The 24,825-nt window shown below is 38.7% G+C and overlaps 1 protein-coding gene across 8 annotated transcripts in view; it reads right to left on the reverse strand.

Annotated features, from left to right (window-relative positions):
- Positions 1-24,825, reverse strand: part of BICD1 (BICD cargo adaptor 1) — a 172,415-nt gene that overhangs the window by 90,559 nt on the left and 57,031 nt on the right. The window lies entirely within an intron of this gene.

Consider the following 24,825-nt stretch of genomic DNA (forward strand, 5'->3'; position numbering starts at 1 on the left):
TAGTTTGTTTTTTTTTTCCAAAATTCATTGACAAAAAGCTCAGAGTTCTTTGAATTTTTTCTGCTAAGGACCATCAGTGGCAGACAGGTCTGTGAGAAAATCCCCTCTAGGGAAGGCTGAGCAGGATCTGCTCCTTCCCTCAAACTCACTTGGTACAAAGCTGCTTCCTCCATAACTTGTGATGTGGCACTGAATCTAAACCCAACACATTTCTCAGCAGTACAACAGCAAAAAACACCACTGCAGAGTTGACTGATGGGTTCTAGCCACACACAAGATTATATCTGCTTTCTTAAAACTTTACCAAGTTTTAGACCTCTCAATTTTGTCATAACATGGGCAAAATCTTTATGCAGCTGGCATGACCTTCTCATGTCATTTAAGATGGCTGAGACAGGTCAATAGTTTCCTTTGGAAGCCAATACTCAAGTTATTAAAGCCCTCAAATGCAAATGCCTGGCATATTGCAATGAAAACACAGGCAGATGCATGCTTAATGATGACAGAAGAAAAAAATTAATAGGCATTGTGTGGATAGTGCATGTGAGATGGACAGCACATGCAGGGAAGCAGATTGAAAACTCAAAACCAGATTGCAAACACAGCCTGAATCAGCATGGGTTTATAAGCAAGAAAACTAGATCATGAACCTCTAGGTTGATAGGCTAGCAGAAAACAGCTGATTGTCTGATTCCTCCTGTGTTCAGCAAAGCAGGATGCTGAACTCTTCTGCTGAGGCAGAAGAGTTCAGCAAAGCAGGATGCTGAACTCTTCTGCTGAGGCAGAAGATTGAGCATCCATCTCATCACTAATTTACCTTTCAGTGCAGAACATGAAACAAGACTCCTAGATTTACCTGTTCCCCAATCAAAAGGAATGAGACAATTAATCAAAATTCCATTGTACCCAAGCACCTGGCTAAGCATTGGTAGTTTCAAGATTTCCAGATCAAGATGATCAGTTTTATGCTCTATGGAACAAAAGATTAATGGGATTTTTTGTGTGTTTGAGTTTGACTTTTTTTAATGTAACAACATACCTTTTACTTCATAAGGCCTCATTTCTCAGAAAAAAAAAAAAGTTAAATATTTTGCAGTCAATATGAAGCAAGCTAACAAACGAGGGGCTTCTTATCTGTTCTTATGCAAGTAGTCTGCCTTTTGAAAATGGTGAAAATTAAACTTTAAAGGACATATTTTTTTTCAATTCATGCTTTGCTACAGATAATTGAGGATGCTCAACTTCCCATATGAAAAATGTAGAGGAGAGTATCTGCAGCTGAGTGAAAAGGATGTTAGAACAGATCCATCCATGATCTGAAATAAAAAAGTACTTTGGTTATGACAGGACAAGGGGAAATCCCCCCAAGCTGTGCCAGGGGAGGTTCAGATTGAACATCAAGAATTTATTCACTGAAAGGGTGGTCAGGCATTGGAACAGGCTGCCCAGGGAGGCTGTGGAATCACCACCCCTGGAAGTGCTTAAGAAATGACTGGACATGGCACTCAGTGCTATGGTTTAGTTGACATGGTGGTGTTTGGTCAAAGTCTGGATTTTACCTGAGAAATCTTCTCCAACCTTACTGACATGGTACAGGCAACTGAGAAATCTATAAAGGACACTTGCAAAAGCTACCACCTAAAGGCAAAAAGCATTTAGCTTTATCTCCAAATACCAGCTTATTAATTCAACTGTCTCCAATAAAAATGCAAATGCTGTTGCAGTGATAGAGTCACACAAGTCAATATCTGCATAAGAGATTTCACTTGCAAAAGGGACTCGCAAGCCAAAGTGATGGAGGTTTTACCCCTGCCAGAAATGCTAAGGAGATCAGCTACATGGAAAACATAACTAATCCTGAGTCTATTTGCTGATGTAGAGCAGTAGGACAAATGTCAACAATTCACAGGCTTCTCCCCAAGGACGATTTGGGTAAAAGAGTGAACAACGCAGCTGCTTCTGTTTGTTCTCAGTGGATCCGTTCAGTATCCACAGTCCTCTTGAAATTCTTATATCAGATGCTAATCAACAAAGCCTTCAGAAAACACAGAGAGATTTATATTCAGCTCAGCTACAGACACAGCCATGCTTCTGCAGTCCCAGTACACAGTATGCTGATTTCCATCAATATGTGAGGCCTCAGGCAACCACTCTGCCTTTTTATAAATGAGAACAAAACCACTCCTAAATGTGATGGTTAGGAAATATTTATAGAGAAGAAGAAAGCACGACCATGAAAATGAGCATTCAATGCCAACAGCCATTGTTCACCTGCAATCTAGCAAAAGGGGGAGTGAATGAGAATTTCCATTTAATTGCCTTTAACTGCACTCTAGATGGGGATTTCAATTCCCCAGCCCTAAGCATTCCCTCCAGGCACAGAAAACACAAGAAGGGGGAAGCTTGTAACAAAGAGCACCACTTATCTACAACGCAACAAATTAGTTTCATGCTGGTAATTCTAAAGCAGCTCTGCTCAAAATTGTATGGCCAGTAATTAAATTATTTCTATAAACAAAATAATTCATATCTTGTTAATGAAACATAAGGAGGCTTACAATTTTGCACAAATTACTAGCAGACCAACATCCAGCTATTACAAAATTTCAATTAAAACCAATAGAAGCGCTACCAGAACAAGCATGTAAGACTATCAAGAGATTTTTAATTTTTTTTAAACAAAATGTGCCCAAAGGCAGAGATGGAAAGAAGCCGTCCACTGAGGCCCTATTACATTTGCACTGAGCACCAAAACCCCCTTTTTACAAAAACTTCATTTTTTATTTTCTAACTGATTTTCTTCTCTTTTTCTAACTATGAAATGGGTGAAATAATTGCAGTTCTCTCTCCTATGCTTGCTTGAATAAAGCAGCAAAGAATCAATGCCAAAATCCAGTTCTTTAGGAGTTGCCAGCCTGCTGGGACATTCTAGTTATTTCACATTAGCTCCCCATATGTAAACTCACATTCCATAGTCAGACCCCATTTATAGAGCATTTTAGGAATGGTCTAAGGAAAGTCATGCTGGTAGTGAATAACAGAAATACCCCAGCTGCTTAGTGAATCCCTTGAAGGGGCACAGAGCAAAGAGTCAGATCCTTCTCAGCACTGCATAGGAAAAGAGCAAGATACAAGGTCACAATCAGAAACCAAGGAAACACACACAAAACAAAGGAAAATCCACCCTGAGAGTGGCATGGCAGCAAAATAAGTGCCCAGAGTGGCTGCGTACCCTCCATCCTTGGAGATTTCCAAACTCAGGGTCTAGGACAAGACCCTGAACAACACTTAACTTTGAACCTTGGTCAGGTGATGGACAAGATCACCTTCAGGAACCTCTTGCAAACTCAGGGAGCAACTCTGTGCTGGAAGGACTGATAGACACCACACTTCCCATGGACCATGCAGCTCTAAGAGCCACGACTCACAGTTGGCCATTTCCTTAGGTATCTTCAACACCAACCTAAAACTGGAGATGACCAAAGCAAGACCAATGTGGTTTTACTGCAATAAACAAATCTGATTATTTAAATTATTTAAGCATACAGAGACATGAAGTTTTAATGCCAAGAGCACAAAGGGATCTGGAGTTTTAACTACTTGTGCCACCAGCACCCTCAACCAGTTTTATTGCAGCAGTCATAAAAAATCTGACCCTGAGAGTAAGGCCCCATCCAAGCCAAAGTCATAGTAACAAGGGAAGATGAGTCTTGGGCCTATAGCAGTCAGGGCAGAAAAAGGTCTGATAAAATTCTTCCAAAATAAGAATTTCACTAACAACTATACTTACAGAATACATGTTTTCTGTATATCCTACTAAAGTAATCACACTCATTAAATTTAAAGCCTTAATTTGCTTGGATACACTTACACTCCTATTCTCTGCAGTTCTTTATGTGAATTGCCAGCACAGCAGTTCTGATTACTCCATAGGTAATTAGTAAGAATTAACTCTCTCCTTGACACATGACTCAATGTCAGCATGTGAAAACCAGAGTTATGCTTAGCAAGTACCTTGGACAATGGAACACAGGGAAAGAGCTCCACATTCCAGTTCCTGGAGATGGAGTATAAGCTGGCAGGAGGCACACATTAACTTTTAGAACAATACTTTTTAAATCAAACATTTGAAAGGAGAAAGATTATCCAGAGATTTCTGCTGCTTCAGGCATTTACAGAAAATCCTAAAAAGTTAAGTTGAAAAAACCTCTAAATAAAAGCATGCCATTCAGAACAAGAGGCCAAAATTACAGACCTCTCAACTTATTTTCAAAGGAAGGTTTGATTAGAGTGCTGCCATCCACAGAATTACCACAGAGAACCTTATGCTTCCATTGGCATTGATCAGTGCAGTGCACACAGCTGTTTCAGAGAATGCTCTTGCAGCTGGGTGCTCACTGCAAATGCTGGATAATCTCATGTCTCCAGAGCAAGTGAGTTTTTAAGGTATATGGTGGTACTGGTAATCATGTTACAGCAACAATAGTTTGCTTACTCAACCCCCTCAAAAAAGTGAGACTCAAAGAATGGGATTGCCATAAATTGTGCCACTGTAACCCTCAGACAGCTTTAATTCACTTAGCATATACTAATAAGAAAAAAAACCAAACAAACACAAAATACATGATTTAAAAAAAACTGTCCATTCATCCAACCAAAGCAGAGACAGTGATGAAAGGAACTTGGTGTATTTGCTGGCCAGAAGATCTATTCAGGAGGAGAGAGGGATGTGTCTGACACAGGAGGCTGCGTGAGAAGGTGGAATGCCTGGCACTGCTCCAGGCACTGCTGCATCCACACGTGTCTGTCTCAAGCCAACGCAACGAGAAATTGAAGAAGACAGACCATGCCCCATGCTGTGCATTTGTGAACCTACATGTCCAACTGCAGCAGGGCTCCAGGCTGATCCCATTTGTCACCCAACAAAGATTTAGCTTCACAAGTAAGAAATCTGCAACCCAAGCCATGTGTCCAGCCACAGCTTCCCCATGCTTTTGCTCAAGGGCTCAGCTCTGCCTCCACTACTTGCCTTTTCCTGCGTGAACACAGAGAAAGTTAACTGCAGAGAGGATGGGATGTGAAAACCACACACAAAACAATGAGACCAGGATCAGAGGCAACATCCAGGCTTGCAGGCATCGTTATAAGATGGACCTGTCTTAGGTCAACCAAATCTTAAGTAGTTGCCAGCCTTGTTGCCTGACAGTGTCAAATGCATAACACTGCCTGATGATGAAAACTCTTGTTTGTGAAATATATTGTCTCCCAGTGAGCAATTTGCAAAGGATAACAAGTTTAAGAGGATAATATGCTTTTGCTTTTTCAGCAGCTTTGTCTCAGGGTGACCTATCTTCCCAACTGTAAGATAACCGCAGAAACCTATGCAAGCTGAGCTTCCATGACTTATCTAGTTCTACTGAAAGAGTCACCAGAGATCTCACTGGCTTCAGTGAAGCCCAGATTTTCCCCTTGGGTATTTATTTCTGGATTCTGTATTTAATTCTGACACTGTATTGTGGCTCTTGATTCACTGTATTTGCTCACAATGAAGTTGCCAGCAAATTACAAACCATTTAAACAACAAACTTTTGAAAAACAGCAAAACCTGTCACTCTGAGCTCTTTCAGCAACCACTTTATGTTCACAGAGGCTTTCAAAGCACTTCAGCATCACCAGGATTCTCCCTCTAGCATCCTGCTTTTCACAGCAGCAGTTTCCATTAAACAGGAAGTCTTCTTTCCTCCCTTGACACCCATCCACATGGATGGGTGGCCACAGAGCAGAGGATCAGCGGCACAGCCAGGAAAACACCTCAGTCAGAGGCCAGCCAGGGAGTGCTTAGCTGGCTGCCTAAATGCCTAAATCTGTCCCGGATGCAGGAGCTGTCCCCTTCTTTTCCAGAAAGGAAAACTCTCACACATCCCTGAACTTGATACTTAGCAAGCTGTCACAGAATGCATCACAGCACAGGGTGATGGCCATTTGCACAACTGCAGCAGCAGAACTCAAATATCAACGCTCCCTACAAATGGAGGTGGATGGTTTCCTGCTTTTCTAAAGAGATTTAAAGCAAAACAATTCACATCAGCACCAATGAAGTGCAAAGATATTTCTACGTGTCTGCACATGTGCTCACACACACCAAAGGAAACAGCAGAACAGAGGTTAAAAGGAAGCTTGCAGTTATTTGCTACAGTATCATAGATGTGATTTCATGTAAAAGAAAAGGATGAACAAGCTGACCCAAAAGATAAGGTGCTAAGATAATAATGAACAGGAGTGAAACCATGAAATATCCAGATAAAGATAACTGTGAAATTCACCCTTCTGAAGGAATGAAATAAAATATAATGCACAATATTAAACCTGCCATCCACTCCTAATCCACAAAACTAGTTTGCCATAACCACTCAGTAAGACACATGCTAAGGACCTGATGTCCCCTGTCCCTTATCACACAAATGCTCCTGATGTAACCACGTGTGTGCACACACCCGTCTTGAGAGTTCAAGAATGCATAAGAGTGTGAAAGAATGAAATCTGTAAAAAAAGGACTGCAAGTCAATAGAAGTCAGACATCTGATTCATTCTGCAAAATCAGCAACACCTACATTGTGAAATACAAAGCTGTGTTTTGTGTCAGGTACATACAGGCAACACGTGTTTGTGATTGTGATATGTGTGGAAACCAACCATGGGACAGTTTTAAAGATGAACTCTAATAAATAACTGAGGAAGTAAAGCATGGAAGAAGGCCTTTGAACCTATATTTTATTCACAATTAACCTAAGTCTTAAGTTGATTTAGGAGCATTTGAATTAAAGCATTAAGGATGTTGCTTTTTGACAGGAACTTTCTGCTTGTAGTTAAGCCTTAAAGAGTTTTGCAATAATAACCTTTTGAAGCATAATTTTAGAATATTGCTTGTCGTAAGGATCTTTGAAACTATAGCTTTAGAATATATAAGAAGGAAGCATGCTTATCTCAAGGCCCTAACAAAGCAGTGAAAAGCAGCTTGAGAGAGGAAGATGAACATCAACTCAAGGATTTATAGTTTCAACTAAGGGAAGCTGGACATGACTGTTATGAGATTTATAGTCCTTGCAATTAAAAGGTGGGCCCACATCTGGGGAGCTGGACCTTACCAGATAGGATACTGGAAACCTTCTATCGGAAACCAGACCACCACCACCCGGGATACTCCTTTTGGATACATCCTGAGAAAAACTAAATCACAATAGTGTATAGAATTGTGACATGAAAATTGGGAATAGAAACTGCTGATGAGTAAAAACTGGGAATAGAAACTGCTGAGAAAGCTGATGAGTACCCCTATAAATACCTGTAAGCCCCAACTATGGGTGTGTAGTTGGAGGGAAAACTTCCTCCAATGCACCCAGTGCTGTATTGCTCATACTTGACCATATTAATGAATAAATTGATTGCTGCTTGAATATTGGCCTATTCAAGCTTCTCATTTATAACATACTCAATAAGGTCTCCAGAAGGACAAATAGTTTGCCTCACTTGGGATCTGACTTTTTTTAAGTTTAAAAAAAGTCTACCTCTCTAACCATAAAGACCCACTGTAAGACCTCCTCATATTACCAGAAGTACACTGGTTCACCAGGCAGGTAACACAGTGGGTACTTTCCCAAAAAATCACACCTCACAATTCACAAGTTTTAATTCATTCTGCAATGTTGTAGTGAGTGGTGAAGCTGCAAAACTGCAGTCTGGAGTCAGTGACACACAACTTATCTTCCTTTTCACGTGTGTGGTCCCTGCGATACATCACACCAGCCTGCCATGGCAGAGCAACCACCACTGCTGCTCCTGTGCATGCCTCAGATACTGAGGGGCTGCTCTACACAATATTACAATTAGGGCACGCAAAATCAACATGCACATGTACAATATATACTCAATTTTAAGTCCGTGTAAATGCATTGTCACATTCCTGAAATATTATATGCACGCTGTACAAGAGCTATCATTCTATTGAGAGAAAATAGTGGAGCAAATCATCCAACAGAATTTTCAGAGCAAAGCCCATCTTCCAAACTTGACCACTATCAGTGGTTGATGAACATTTCTTATGATTAAGACCCTCTAAGAATTCCAGGTGAGCAGAATGGCTGGTGACAATGACCATGGATGGAAGGGACACAGGATACTCTGTGCCATCCTGGGCTCACCCAATGCCATAGCAGGCAGGGTCGATTCCTGTCTCTCACTAAAATTCCCCATCTGTCATTGGAGAACTTAGATACCCAATGGCTATTTATATTTCTTACCTGGATCCCAAAAGAACCAGGATCACCTCAGTACAAAACAAACTGTAAGTAATTTCCATTATTGTTAGCCTCTCATACCCTGCGTTATGAAACACTTCTATTACTGAAAAAGCATTTCTAATCTACATATGTAATTTATACTGTACCATATCTGATAACTCTTTAGATTAAAAAATACTATTACAACATGACACCTGACAGGGATGCAGCTTGCTATATAGGGATGTTCATTTTCAATCCATTGCTTTACAAAGAGCTTTTTGAGTGCCAGACAAATCCACATTGGAAAGATAAGTCAGTTAATTGAAGTATTTCACATATGAGGGGGACAAAGATCTCCCTGTTGACTCCCAATTTGAGGCAATTCCTGAGACATTTGATGGTTTCTTTTCTGTTTGTCTTAAACTTGAACCTCTGAACTGCCACACATCTATGAGTTAATTTGTAGGGAGCACACATCATTGGAAAAAGAAGCACTAAGTGAAAATACAGTGTCATCAAACAACTTATTTCTTTTGCATTCATAGATATGAGTGGATTTTTTGGATTCACAGATAGTCCCTTGGGTCAAAATATCATTGCAACCACCTTTACTATTGGGAATCTTAAGCCAGACTTCTAAGAACAGTGGTAACTTCATACAAAATCTGTGTAGATGACATTTCAGTCAAACTTCAATCAGCATAGCTAAGAAGGAAAAATCAAGGAATGAAGAACAGAATGAATTATGTTTCATAAATTTCAAGTATAAAGTTAGCATACATTTCTGCTCTAATGCAAATTTAAAAGGCTGTCATTATGGAGAACTCAGACTTACACCGCTAGATCTCTGAAAAGAAATCAATTAGAACAGAATTCCAAGGAAAAAAATGAACTTAACACATCATGATTCTGTTGCTTAAGACAGAAATAGCACAAAGACACTGCTTGGTAATTACCTGCACATACACCTAACTGCACACCAGCGTTGCTGATTCCAGAACACTCCAAGATGGAGAATGATTTTTTGCCAGATGAAGAGTTGTTAGCACCTGGTGGGTTAATACAACAATCATTTTGCAAAATCATTAGCCTGTGGAACCATACAACCAAAACTATGATAAACATTGACCAAAAAAAGGGGTAAAACTACACTTCATTGATCTAAGGACCCACAAATTAATAAATTACACCAATTATGTCAACTTTTCTCCTAATTTGGAAAGCAGCACTGTGTTCATGGGGATGTCAGAGTATAAACTGAAGGTCACCAGTCACCAGGAACCACTGGATGGATCCCTGGGAAAAGGAACACACGTGCCAATGGGAGGAAATATATGCTAATGACTCCGGGGAAATGATTATCATAGGAACGTTTCTTCTGGAAAAGCCTATTGTGAAAAACGCCAATCACTGGTTTTTAAAAATTTTAAAATTTAATAGTAATAAAATAGTTTTAAAAATAGTATAATAAAAATTAGAGCAATAGAAATTTGGACAATCAGAGTTGGGACAATAAAAAGCAAAGAATTACAGATGTCCAGGTGTCTGGCAGTCTGCCACAGAAACACATTTTGCTAACAAAGGATTAACCCTTAAAAGCAATAGCCTATATCTTATACATGATGCAAACATTCCTTTCAAACTAGGGATTTTTCTGTTTTATAGTCAACTTCTCCTCCTCATCTTGTAAATCAATCACCGTGGTCCCCATGAAGTCTGGCTTTTCCTGATAAGGAGGCAATAATTCCTCTCTTGAGATCCTGGTGTCTTGTTGCTGTTATCTCTGTGTGAAGAATTTCTTGGTTATCTTATCCATTCCTTGGGCTAGTTACAAAAAGTATCTTACATCACATAGTTTCTATTTTAATATTATGCTATAGCCTAAAAACTATATTTACCACACTGCTTATAAAGATTAATACAACCTAACTTTCCAGCATAACACATACAGTAATCATTTTAATATTTGCAAAGAGCCAATTAGATAATATGCAGTTTTCACACCTATGAATATATATGTAAAAAACAGTAGAGGAACAGAAGCCCTTTCTGTCCTCAGCATGCACAATATTACAGAGGAAATATTCCCTTGTGCATCCAGCATTGAATAAAGAATTCCGGCTTCTTCATGCTACATTGGTGTTAAGGAGTTCTTTTCAACAATTTTTGGTAACTATTTTTTTTATTTAGAAGACTGTCCAAGACTCTAAAACTGCTTTGAAAATAGCAACTCATTGGGGTTTTTTTAGGGTTACTCAATCCATTTTTACTAACATGCTCCAAGTAAATTCATACAGGTCTGTTTGGTAGCAGCATGTTCCAGCACTGTCCTCTCGCAGCTGAGAAACACAGGCACGTGATGAAACCATGCCCAGAGACATCACAGGAACAGTCACAAAGGGGAGAGAAATCAAAAATCCAGAACCTCCTCACAGGCCATGTCTAGGGTAAAACCCACCACATATTCTAATGACAGAGAGATGATAAAGATAAAGGAAAATGGGCCAAAAAAACACAAAAACCAACCATGTAATATAGTAGAAAATATTTGAACTCCTGCCTTTAAAAATTCTTCCAGACAAAACCTGGCATGCTGCAACTTATGACTCTAAAACTTATGTAGATACTAAAACTAAAACTGCGCACATACTATGTTTATCAGGCTGTGCTCAAAAAAATCCCCATCGTGTGGGGGGATTAAAAGAAAAGCAAAATGTTCAAGTGTTTAAAATATCTGACTTCTTGGAAATACAGCAAACAATTGAGACTGTTCTGCTGTCCTAGCAGTATATTTATTATGAGGCTAGTCCCAAGGGGGTGAAAAGGTTAAATGTCTGAGCCACAGTGAGAATTACAGGAGGCAGGAAACTATTTCATTAGATCCCAAGATAATCATGTTTCATTGCTGACCCTGGCAATGCAGCACAGAACACAAATATTAGAATGACAGCACACAGCAACCCTCACTGACAAATAGGTACATTTGGAGAAAAACAGGGATTTGAGCTCTGAACTTCAGTGAAATGTAAGAGAGGAAGGTCTAGGGTTTTGTCAAGGTCAGAGTAAGAAGACAACATACTTTGTGTAGAAATACTATAATGTCATTTGTTGAATGCTCTGTTGGGCTGGGCTTCATGTAACAAAAAACACTGAAAATCACAGAAAAAGTGGCAAGATTTCATCTTGTGATAACAGCATAAAATTTGCTTCTATTCAGGCAGAGATCACAAGCTCAGCATAGAGTAAGGTTTTATATGACCCACACTATGCAGAAGATTAGACCAAACTTTTGTAACAATTGTTAAAAACTGAATGATTCTCAGTCATAACCTACATTGCTGGAAGCATTTCCCACATACAAGATTTCAAATGGTGGCACAGAGAAATGCATTTCTAATTAAAAAGCAATTTATTAGCTTTCTTTTAGAGACATCACCAATGACAGCAAGCCTAGCAACGCTAACTCCTTACTGTGGAGGTAAGTTAAATACCTGGGAACACATTACTCAATCTAAGAAACAGCAGCACTGCACATGAATTACCAGCCTGCTTCAGCAGGAACCTGGCCAAGTCCCTTAAATGGACTGAAGAGGTCACTCAGGTCCTGATGGCCACCTTCTTGGTCCATCACAGCTCTGAGAGAAACCCAAACTTTTCAACTGTATCGTGACTACCACTGCATCAAAAAAGGAATGGAAAAAATAAAAACAAAGAAACAAATAAAGAAAAGTCCAATTTTCCTTTCTGCTTTGATAGAAGTAACTAGTTATAAACTTTAGCTTTCACTGTTTCACTGCAAGGTAGTTGGAAACATTCAAGTCATCTACATCATTGAGTGCTACAAAATTACCCAAGGGATGGTAGCTGACCAGTAATACCTGAAAACACAGATTGAAAGTCTCCATCCTTCCTCTTCTTGCCTCAGAAAACAGGCAAAATAAATCCTCAGTTGGAAGCACAGCCACAGAAGTTGAAGGAAATTCAAAGAGCTAGAATAGCAACACCTGTACATCACATCTTGTAGCACTTTACAGGATAATTGTTCTCCCCACACACCACTGGAACAAATCCAGAAGTAAAAACTTTGTAACAGAGCATATTATTAAATACAGAGAGCCAGGGATCATGAGCAAAGCAGAAACAAGCAAATTACTACTGAAATAAAATTAGATGCCAATCCAGTTAAAACTATACCAAATTTTGTTAAGTGTTTAAACAGGAAGACATGAGTGATTTGCACTGGAAGGGTAAAATACAGATCAAAATCAAATTTCTCAAGGAACCGGAATAATTGATAACAGGGTTGGGCTCAATTCAGAAATGCAAGTTAATCTAATAACTAAAAATGAGCTAGTAAGATGGACTTGAGGAGTCCTGCAGTGCTTTAAAGGCTTGGCTATAATATCAAGATTGCCTTAATCTGTCCATCCCTCAGATCTCACATTTTCTTACTGCTTTTCACACAAAAGTGACTGCTGGGGACTGTAGCTGCATTTGTGCTCAAGAACAAGAGGGAACATAATTAAAATGAAGACAGCTTCATACTAACAGTGTAAGAAGGATGAAGTCACCTTTTAAAGGTGACCATTACCCCAGCAGATATAAGGAGCTCTCTTGGGTGAATTTGCAGATAATTTCTCAAAGATTTAAATATTTTACAGGAAGACTGAGATGAATTTTTGTATGCTTTTTTCAAAAGGATGAAGAAGAGCCTGTTCAAGTGATAATGCATTATAATACATACAACAGATTATGTTATTTACTCAAATTGGGCAATAATAGTGCCCAACCCAAAATAAACAGAAAGGTGGGAGTGTCCTAGTGGACGTATACTTATCACTGGTCCAGCCCCACAGTGCCACTACAGATACCTGACAGAGCTGGAGGGACTGCAGTTCAGTACAAAAGCAGCTCACTCAGGCAGCAGCTCTGCAGTCTGGTCAGGGCTGCAGCAGGCAGGAGACTGAATCCTGAATACACAGAATAGTCCCAAATCCAATAGAACAAGCCCTAAACCTTTCCACTTCACAAACAGCTTGACTTGCAGCTAAATCACTATGACAACATTAGCCAGACATAAGCTTTTAAATGCAATAGAAAAAAATTACTATGAAATTTTATTGCCTGTATTTGATAGCAAATTGAGAAAATTGATACAACAGTCTCTTCCAGCCTACAGACTGCTTCATCTCTGAGCAGTCATGACCTTTTAAAAACATACCTGTATAAAGCTCATTAACCTTTCTCTTTTTATAAATTTAACACTGAAGAACCTACACTGGTAGCTACTGAGTTGATTCCAGTTAACTGAAAGTAACAATCTAATATAATTATTCTGACACTGATGCTATCCAAAAAAGCCAATCTTAGCTGCGATATTAAGATAATTCAACAGCAAAGAATGCTTTCCATGTAGAAATCAGTTGTCTATGAGTTTCACAGAGGAGAGCTAAAAGTTAGACAGGAGTTACAAGTTCAGCAAAAAAGAAGTATAAACTATATTATGAATGCAGGAAAACTTTCTCTGTAACCACACTCATTTTTCATCACCTCTGCGTGCATCAGTGCTCTCCACTACTTGACTAAGTTAATTATTCATTAACTAACAAAAATTCTTCTTCCTCCTCAGATAGCTGAAACTTACAGATACCACTTCAGTATGAATAAATGATAAGATATTGACAGGAATGTGGTGTTCACAGGGTCAGGAGGATGGTGGAGATCGACCAGTGCCTAATTTATACACTAAGTAGGTACCACAGCAATCCTGGCTTTATACATCACCACATCATTTTGATAATGGCTTTCAGTACAGAAGTGAAGGCAATACCCAACATTTCCCAAAGAGCAGCAAGTATCTACTTTGTGCCTCAAAGGCCTTGGAATTTTAAAAGCCAGGCAGTCAGTGCTTTCTAAATATCAAATCCCCTGGAACCTGGTTTCAAACTGGGCACTCATAAGTAATTCATTGCTGTTGTTATTTTGGAAGCTTCCTGGAAAGGTTAATGCTAGTTAATATTTGCCCTCAAAAAATGGAGCAGAAATCCTTCTCTATCTAGGCCACCTCATGCTTTTGAATGTGAAAAAACACATTAACCTTTCAGTTTGAAGAGTCTGGGATCTGATAAAGGGGAAAAAAAATCCAAATCCTTTCCCCACACTCATTTTGTCAATCTGTGGCCGTGTAAACATTTCCTTAGTTCTCAAAAGAGGTGACACCATTATAATATACTTGGATTTTTGTTGTTCAAATTATCAAAAATGATATGGCAGGGTTAATGTTTTAAACCTGGTTGCTTCATTTGCTATGGAACTTCTGTTAAGGGCAGTCCCAAAACAGAAGTTTTTTGCCTGTTTTTAACTAGACACATGCTGTAAAGATTATTAACAGCAGTGACAGCAAATTAGAAATGTTTACACACTAAAGGTATAGCTATATTCTCTTTTTAAATGAGATAGCAAAAACCCTTTTGCTTAAAAAAAAAAAAAAGCCACAAACTCTATGTTCCTTCTAATTACAAAAAAAATTTTACTTTGTAAGTATTTAGTGTGTATGCCATCAGTTGATGCTGCAATTGTGTATTTTTACTGACTTATCAAAATGCTACAGAAAAATCCACAAATCTTTTAGGGTAAATCACATAACAAGAAAGACAGAAATGCTATTGTGAGTCTCTGTTGAAACAGCTGTGGTCCCAATAGGCAAAAAAAAAAAAAAAAAACAGTAAAATTATACAGCCAATTTTAATGCTGCTGAAATAGCCTCACAATTTGCAGAAAATATCCCTGATTTTTCCCCAAAGTAATGTGCATGTCATCTGTGACTATTACTCAAACCATAAGGGTTGCTGCATTTCTGTACAGAGAACTCAAAGTGGCAAACCCCTACTACAGAGAACAATTCTGAGACAAACTAATTAGATTTTAAGCTGTTAAAACACTGACAGTGAGTGATGGCTGGGGTGCTTGCCCTATTATTTCTGCTGAACCAGAACGAAACCCTTATGTTAATAACAGCACATTACTACAAGTGTTTTGAGATAAGACACTACCTGCAATAAGGAGGTCCCATTAGAGCAATCTCAAAGTGCTTTACAAAGGTCCCTGAAAGATCAGGAGGTGACAGTGGGTGTTAAAAGCCATCACTGGTGACATTCACTCAGCTTATTGTGAAGGACAGCGCTGAAATTACAAAGCTTCCCAAAAACTAGGTAGAAACAGGTATAAGCAGAAATCAGTTTCCATCAATGATCTTTGGATATCATTCTATAAAATAACACAGTATCTTTTCCACTAAATTTCTCTTGCATTAGACTGTTTTATTTTCATTTCAAGTAGTTCACCAAGAAGGCAATACATTACACAGTCATGAGGAAAGCAGAATGGGGAAAAAATAAATTCTATTTCATACTTAAGTATTTCATCACAAGTCTTTGCCATATCTTCAGTAGTCACATAATTAGAGCCTAAAAAACCATCATTAGTTTAAATACTAGATAATGCTACTACAACTTGTATTTATATACACACACCCACATGTAAATATATTTCTAGAAGGCAAAAAAGATGTTAATGCCAAAAGCCTGAACCTATTAACAGGACAGAGTTCTAGGGGTGCCAGCTATAGATGTGCCTCACTTTCTTCACTAGGATTGCAATTTTTGTTTTTAATAGGCTGTTTGGCTGAATATATACATTTTGACTGTTAGTTTCTATCTCTTCATGGACAAGGATCAACAGCTTTGGCGCAAATTTTTTACCAGCACATAAATTTCCCAGAAATTTTCTCTTGCCATGTGACCATGGCAAGAGAACCCAGATCTCCTGATCCCATGGGAAATTATCTGTATCAGTTGTAAGGTAGCAGGAAGGATAACAAAAATCAGCAGGAAATGCTATGGGAGATGGGAGAGAAGAGAAGAAATGAACCTCAGCACTGCAAGACAGATCCTCTCAGACCCTTACCTTTCCCACTCTTGTGATACCTGCTCTGAGCAAGACTAATCCTGATTTTGGAGACCCAAGATACACAGTGTTGTTAGAACCCCAACTGAGCTTTGACTTCAAAAGCAAGGTGCACTGCATTGGCCAGATATTTTCCCCATTTTCTCACTAACAGCACATCTAACAACCATTTTGTGAGAAGAGCAAGCTGCTTTGTCCAGGATGCACAGGCTCTTCCCTGGCAATAGCAATTAATCTCCTGACATGGCAGAGACAGCAGCATATTTGTGCATCCTAACAGCCTGATCAATGCTATTGAACAAAGCTGCTGCCCCTTCCAAAACTGCATCTGAAGGAAATATCCTGCACTGCTTCTTCACACCAGATCCCTCCTTAGCATGGGTCACTCGTGATTTTTGAGGCAAAATAAGGAAGGAGGCTCAAACATTTAAGGTCACATTTCTTCATCCACAAAAGCATCTCAACACTTTAGAGAGATGGGGAAATAGGCAGCTTCTTATAAGCACACAAGAGACAGCTTACAGAGACAGCTAAAGGAAATTCAGTTTCAAGGCTGGTTAGGTTTCAACTTTGAAAAGTACTGCAGAACCACATTTCTGAAAACACCAGAAGAAAAAAAATAATGAGAAAAATACTCAGTAATTCTAAGCACATTTCCAACAATTGCAGACCAATTCTCTGCTTTTACTGATCAAATGCCACTCAATTCCTGCATGCCAAGGACTTTGTATGAAGCTGAAACTTCTGGAATCTCACAGCACACTAGGTAAAATGAAAAGCTCCTACAAAAATAATCATTCCCCTACATTAAAACTGCACCTGATATCTGGGTCAGGTGGAAAACACATGCCCACAGTGTAGCATGGTGGGCAAGTGAGCCTGTAATCTGTCATTTTTAAATCTAATTAGTTTATCTCAGAACTGTTCTCTGTAGTAAGAGTTTGCCAATTTGAGTTCTCTGTACAGAAATGCAGCAACCCTTATGGTTTGAGTAATAGTCACAGATGACATGCACATTACTTTGGGGAAAAATCAGGGATATTTTCTGCAAATTGTGAGGCTATTTCAGCAGCATTAAAATTGGCTGTATAATTTTAATGTTGTGTTGTTTGGGTTTGTTTTGCTTATTGGGACCACAGCTGTTTCAACAGAGACTCACAATAGCATTTCTGTCTTCCTTGATATGTGATTTACCCTGAAAGAAAAATGACTAAAAATCAAAACATCTTAAAAAAAAAAGAAAAAAGAAAAAGAAAATCAGGTATTTTGGTATTTTGCTCTCCATTTACTGTCCCTTCTTTCCTTGCAAGGAGCCAGTTAGAGACTCATCAATCATTTTCAAGCTGCTTTGTGATGTGTCTATTTTCACACCTAATTACTCTGCTTACTCTATCAGCCAGAAAACATCTCATTTCCTTTTGCAGGTACCCTCTGGGTTTATTCACAGTATCTTCTATAATGGTCTGGGACTGAGTTTATCTTCCCTGACTAAACAAGCTGGTTTGAATCACCTATCCCTTTCTACCTATTATTCCAAAATGTTTTTCTTATTATTCCATAGAGGTTTCATGCCTGCACAGCCTGTATTTTCTGAGCATCAAATTGACAGCATTAGATTCTTCAAGGTTTAAGAGTATTTTTTGGTTTCCCTGTATACATCAGCAGCATCCAAAAAAAAAAAAAACAACCAAAAAACCAACGAAGCTGAAATGCCATAGTTGCTTTATGACAATGGTAATGAAAATTTTTTAATATTCATAGATAGTGTTATGCATGGATATGTATGCACATGCAGCAATTATAAATAAGGACATTTATTGCAGTGAGAGCATGCAAGCATATTTAAAGTAGTTGGATCTTGGAGGGGAGGGAGGCAGGGGAAGGGCTGCTTTTAAGAACTCCCCTCCCTGCTTGGATTTTGTCCAAGTTGACAGCCTGTAATATAAAGCAGCCTAATTAAATACTAAAGGTTATTTTCCATGCATATATTGAGCACAGACAGCTTTTAACTTCTTTTGGAGAAGAAAAAAAAATCATATGGCTTATCTACAGAACAACCATACTTGGATATTCCATCCTGCACATTTCAAGCCCATTCTGTAGTTGGTGCTGCTCACTTCCATAGCTATTTGCTTTGCTAGTTTAAAGAATACATTTTTCATTAAAAAAAAAAGCCACAACAAAGAAGTGTTTTCCCTCCCACTCACTTCCCTACACAATTTATTCATTCAGCAGTCCTGGAAATTCAGTGGGGAATTGTCAGCCTTCTGTTCAGCTACAGATCAGCTCTAGGGACACAAGTAGGAGGGGGGAAAAAAAAAATGCATTTGTGAATTGTGGCTGCCATCAACACCAAACCTGAATGACCTTTCTGACAAATTGCAGAAAAGAAGATAAGACAAAGAAAATTCTTTTCTTTACTGATAGATGCTAAAGCGATAAGATGGCAAAAACAACCTGATACTTCAGCGAATTAGGCAGTTTAATAAAAAGGAGCCCTGTAAGAGTTATGAAATCAAACCAATTGCTCTGAATGCAGAATGCTACAAGTAACTACTGTACACACCTTTGTGCTAAAGGAAGGGAGGGCACAGCCTCACATCTGCCAGGGCAGGAAGGCCAGCCTGTGATACCCGCCAGTCCCTGCTGCTCAGCTGCTGCCTTGGCCATGGGTGGAATAAGAAGCCCACACTAGGGGGGTACTGGCTGCACTGCTTACACTCCAACAAGAATGTTTCTAGGAAGAACCAGTGACTGAGCCTGAAGGAGCTCAGAGAGGTGCCTCCTCCTCAGGAGACCCACGGCCCAAGCAGAGACTGACCCCTCCACTGGCAAGAGCTGCAGCCCCCAAGAACATTCTCCAGGCTCCAAGGGAAGAGTGAGCATCAAGTGCCACCCACAGATAAAAATCTGGCACAACATCAATGTGCTCAAAGTACAGTTTCTTAGCTATAAGAAAAGAGTCTGGGCAAAAAACACTTGCCTTTTTCTGCTTTGGGTTGGGTGTTTCATTTGCTGTTGGTTCTGAGATTTTGTATTTTTTTACATTATCCCAGAGATAAGAAGATAAAAGCTACCTTGTGAAAGACACAAAGGCCTCTCTTACAGCTCAGAGACATGCTCTCCTTCTATCAGCCTCCACCAGGAGGGTGGGGTCCATAAGAATATCACTGATAGCACACAGCAAACTGAGATATAAAGCACTGCCCAGTGGTTTAGATGCACCCAGTTAGCTGGGAATGAGCCAGCCCAGGCACCAAACTGAGCGTGAGCTCTGCTTGGTGTCCTGCTCCCCCTCCAACTCCCAAACATTTCCAGATTCCTGGGTTCAAGTAAAAGATAAACAGGAAAGTAAAAAGATAAAGTAGGTTTCAAGTAAAAGATAAATCCTACAGTTTTTCATACCTACAGCCTGCATTTAGAGGGCTCAGGGTAAGGAATACATGGATTTTGAGATTCCTAACCTTAGAAAAGGAAATGCATCTGCCCACCTCAAGTTATCAATGCTACAGACCAGCTGAAGGTAATGGCAAGGAAAGAAGATGATTTCTAATGATGTCTCTAACAAAGATTTTCCAACTCATTCCAGAAAGCCATGACAGGAGGTGAGAATTAAGCTAGGCAACTGTTGTTCCTATATGAGAAAACATCCCTGCCAAAAAATGCATTTCATAGTCACATGAACTTTATCTAACATGAGAAACTAGAATAGCTGCCCATGTTATATCTTCATTGCTTATTCCATTTTTTTACCATCCCTCATATATTGATATCTTGGAATAGAGACTTAGCCATGTGGTTCTGAGATTAAAGAGAACCAGTTTAGATAAGTAATTTCCTGCATTTCTCTTCTTCCAGGTACCTGTAAGAACTTTGCTGTGGAGTGAATTTAAATCAATTGAGAACAAGACTATATTTAGGTTAGCTACTCACTCACCCCTTAAGAGAAGTAATCTCAGAGCTGTGAGGCATCCCTACATCATGCACTCAGAGCCACTCAGAAGCTCTCATTAGGCAGTTGAATTATGTGAAACATCATTACACAAGTCTTTAAGAGTTACTGTGATCCACAGATTTTACCTTGCTATGTTTTCCTTTAGGTCATGAAAAAAGCTTGGTTGACTAATTGCTAAGGTCAGGTAACACAGCTAACACAGCTTAAATAATGATTAATTCTGTTCCAGAGGCAGGGTCTCTCAGCAGGTAAAGATCACCTTTACCTCACCCCTTCCAAAAAACCTCCAACCACAAACACACCTTCCTATCATACAACTTTCCATTAAAGATGTTCCTTCTGTATTACAGAAACTGCTAACAGCCTCTATTCTATAGGTATGATTTACAGATACATTTTTTGTGATACAAAAACCTCATTCCTAAAGCAAGCCAGATGCAGCAATTACTGCACCCACTTACATAAACACATTGATCAAAGTCTTTAGAGAAAACTGGATTCAGCCCACTGCCTTGGGCCCAGCATTAATCACAGGTGAGGTCACATACACTGTTCAGAAATCCTGACTAGAAACTCTACTTATGCTTTGAATTTGAATAATGAAACAGTTGTTCAAGTCACTAGCAGCTCAAGATGTAAGAATAAGTTTATACACGTTAACCTGGTAAAATGCTGTCCTTAAGAAGCACATTAGAAAACTTAGAATATTCTTTCTTATCATCTGTCCCCCTTCTCCTCTGCCCCAAATACAACTAATGTTTCTTTCAAATATGATTTTTATCTTAACCTGGACCTAGAGAATGACAACTATCCTGAAGCATCTCAGGACTAAAATGGATTTCAGAAATTTCAGCCCTATCAAATTTAAATGGAAGCTTAAAACATCTCAGCTAATGTTTTAAGATGTAGATTTACTCTCCTACCTGACAAAATATATAAACTTAATGGCTATATGAAGTGGTAGTGACTTTATTCATGTGTTTACATTCATGTAAGATGAACGTAAACATCACAAAAGTTCCCTGCACTGACATTGTCAGCAATATCATTGTTCTTTAAGTGTAAGCAAAGCATGTCACCCTAAAAGGATTGAAAAAAATAGGAATCAGGTTCACTTCAAGTCACAAAGAACAATAAAAGCAGTGCAAAAAATATTCAGCATTAGTAGAGCAAAAGCAGCAGCACTGCAAAATCTGTTTTCAGAGCCAAAATGGCAACAAGATTGATCCAGTTGTTTTTTAAGTGGATTTTGAATAAAGATGCAAAATAATTTTCAATACAGGAAAGCACTTAACACATGATAACCTAAGCATGTAAATAGGCCTCCAGGTTTCCATGGCACTATCAACAAAGATTATGTTTCAGTGGACTGGGACAGAACTCCTTATTTTCTCCTTGCAGTTACTCAAGTAATTATTTCAGGCTGAATAAGGTCTGGGTTATTCACAGACAGATTCACTATTAGTTGATAAAATAGCCAGTCAGATACACCTTCCAGTATATTATTCTGGGTGTTTTCCACAATCCTAAAACTGAAAATTTCTTAGTTATTACAGGGGATAACCAAGCTTTCAGGGAAACTCACATCACCTCTAAATACACCAGTAATGCAGTATCATCTATAAATGATCTTTTTTTTTTTTTAGACTTTTAAAAAAGGTGATGTAACACAATTCTGGGTACTTCTATTATATTTAGTCTACCCTAGCAGTATTTTGGAAGAATCAGATAATGGGTCACTACTTTCAAAACAGCCAATCCTCTAGCTATGTTTTAGAGACAGTAATATGCTGAAATGACTATTTCACAGAAGAAATGGGGTTTGGTGTGTTTCCCCAAATGAAGCCTAAGGTTCAGTTTAATACAGAGAAACAAATGCATGACTGCCTTGTAACAAAACCCCATGCCATTAACAAATTAGGGAACCATCTCAAAAGATTATGGTATCTTTTTAGACTAATTGAGTTTTATTTGCCATCTGCAGCAGTAACAAAAGCATAACTTAGCACAGCTCCAGTGAAAGAAAGAGCTGAAGCCATGCAAGCATAAAAATTCAAAACAAGCTAATTTGTTTTCCTCCAGCAGCAGCCACAAATTTAGGAAACATATAATCCTGAGCAAAACATGCACTCAAGTTTCTACCCACTCTGTCCTACTGTGCCATCACAGCCAAAGCCAAGCCCTATTTCAGGGTCCTCACTCTGTCAACCAGCTCCAAATAATTTCCCTCATGCAGTTCTCTCCTAAAAAACCACCCAGGTAGTTTTTATTTCCATTTAGCATATCTGCCAAATGGAAATAAAAGTGAAACAAACTTTCTTTAAAACCTTTATCATGAACTCTGCTTAATTAGTTAAGTAATGTTTAGCTGGTTTTGATTTAGATCTGTGTTTGCCAAGTGTCAGCAAAAAACCCTGAGAAATTGCCTCACTGTGCCTGCAGAAAGGAACTCCATGGACCCAGACCCCTTAGAGAACTTAAAAGCCAAAGAACAAAATTTAATAAAGAATTGTTTCGTGGCTGTCATGCAACTAGAGAAGAATGAGATATCATAGAGCAAGAGGGATATCTGGAGACAGTTGGAGTCACAGGTCCATACACCCAGAAAGCTCGATTAATACACTGCAGGTACAGCAAGGGAGCCATTTCATAGGCCTGCACACCTCAGAAAACTTAATCAATAGTAATTGTCTAACCAGGACAGCAAATTTATTAAAGCACTGTTCAGCTGGATAAAACATGGGTTATCCATTAAACAAAGACAGATGAGATATTCTGGTAGTAACTAAAAGAAACCCCTACACCATGGTGCAATAAACTGCATGGACTTTTGGGAGTGTCTACTAAAAATTCTTGGCTGTTACAATTTATATAAATACCTGTAAATTGTTGTTTCTTTGAACATGGCAAATAAATTCCTGTTATGTTCCCAATCTTGACTCAAAATTGTTATTAGGAATGTTCATCTGACAGATTTGTGCTGTTGGATTTAATCTACGCCAACTTCTCTTCAAATTCACAAAAGGTTATTTTAACCTCTGTACTTTGCTCTCAATAGAAGACAGAACACAGCATAGGAGTTCCTCTATGGCTTCTTCCAGTAAAAGCAACAAACAAAATAAAGTATTTTGAAGCACTGTATATAACAGAAACAACTCCAAACATTTATCAAGAAAATATCTTAATGCATTATGCATTTACTGAGGGGATCCAAAATAAACCCCTAGAAGAAAGCCACATCAATATAGCCAATGAATGTTTTAAATTTCTGATGTAATCCAAGCTTGTTTATCTCAGTGAAACTTCCTGTTTTCCCTGCATAACCTCAAATCACTTCTGTAAAAAAGATACAAAATAAAACACATCAAGTTCCTTATTTTGGTACATGCATCTATTTACTCCTCCTACAGGCCAAACTACAGCAGATTCAAAGTGAGCAATGTGGAAAATGTAATAGCTCTGTGAATCAATAAAGGGTGAGTATAAAGGACAGCCACTGCCTGGAGATCATGCTCCAAGGATTCTTTCTGCTGCACCTCTCATTTATCTAACACCTACCTGTGATGAGAGCTTTTCCCTGGGCCTATTTATTCTTTTGTAATTTCTCTGGTGTTACAGTCAGCTAAACTACAGAAATGGAGGCTACAAGAGAGAATTGCATGAGAAATGTATTTGCATTGATTTTGCTAATACACATCCAGCAGGATCAGAGAAAGCCTCTGCTCAGCTGGCAGGATGCTTCACTCAACTTGCATACTTTTGGCACATGGCTACAATTCCCCTTCTCCCTCCTTGATTAAAAATGCAGCAAAATACACGAGCAAATTTTGTTTGCAACTTCCTTCAGAAGAGACACAATATGTTTGACAGTTGCCTAATCTGAAAAGTTTTCTCTTCAGAAAACACTTAATGAATCACCATCCCTCAATATTTCTAAGGAGGCATATGCAGAATAATTTGCATCTTTAATTCAGATGCAAATTTTAAAAGGGTAGAGCAAGTAACAGGAGAGTTGCAGTTGCTACCTATGCAGCCATTTCTCTTATTTAGAAGTCACATGTACTCAAAAAGCATCTATTACCTTTCAAATACTCCTGTATACTTCACCACAAGAATCAGGTTAATCTGACTGCAAACATTTTATGCCTTTATTAACATAGCTAATATTCATTGTATTACTGCTATGGCTCATGGAAGGGAATAGAAGTTTATACTGCTGTTCTTAACCCATCTTTGAATTCTGACCAAATGTTACAGCCAGCCAGCTCCAGCAAAGATATTGGGTTGGCCCCCAAGCCTGGCCACAGCCAACAGCTGTAGCATGACATTGTTGAGACATAGCAGCAACTGAGATCCCTATATTTGCTAGTAAGCAAAAGAGAAGTTTGGGGGTTTTAGGGGGTAGAATTCATTTCAAACTCAGGAACACAAGTTTTTTATTAACTCAAACTTGTTACATGTTTATAAGCAACTAAAATCTTGTGTATTTCAATGCAATACACATCTGTATCAACAGCCAGTTTAAGAAGCAAAAGAAAATTATATCCAGGTAATCTCTGGAGGAAGATGCTAGTAAAATGAGATTATATAAAAGCACCACAAAAGAACCCCCCCCCAGTGCCTACA

This window comes from Ammospiza nelsoni, chromosome 5 (assembly GCF_027579445.1).
Source record: "Ammospiza nelsoni isolate bAmmNel1 chromosome 5, bAmmNel1.pri, whole genome shotgun sequence".
NCBI lineage: Eukaryota > Metazoa > Chordata > Aves > Passeriformes > Passerellidae > Ammospiza > Ammospiza nelsoni.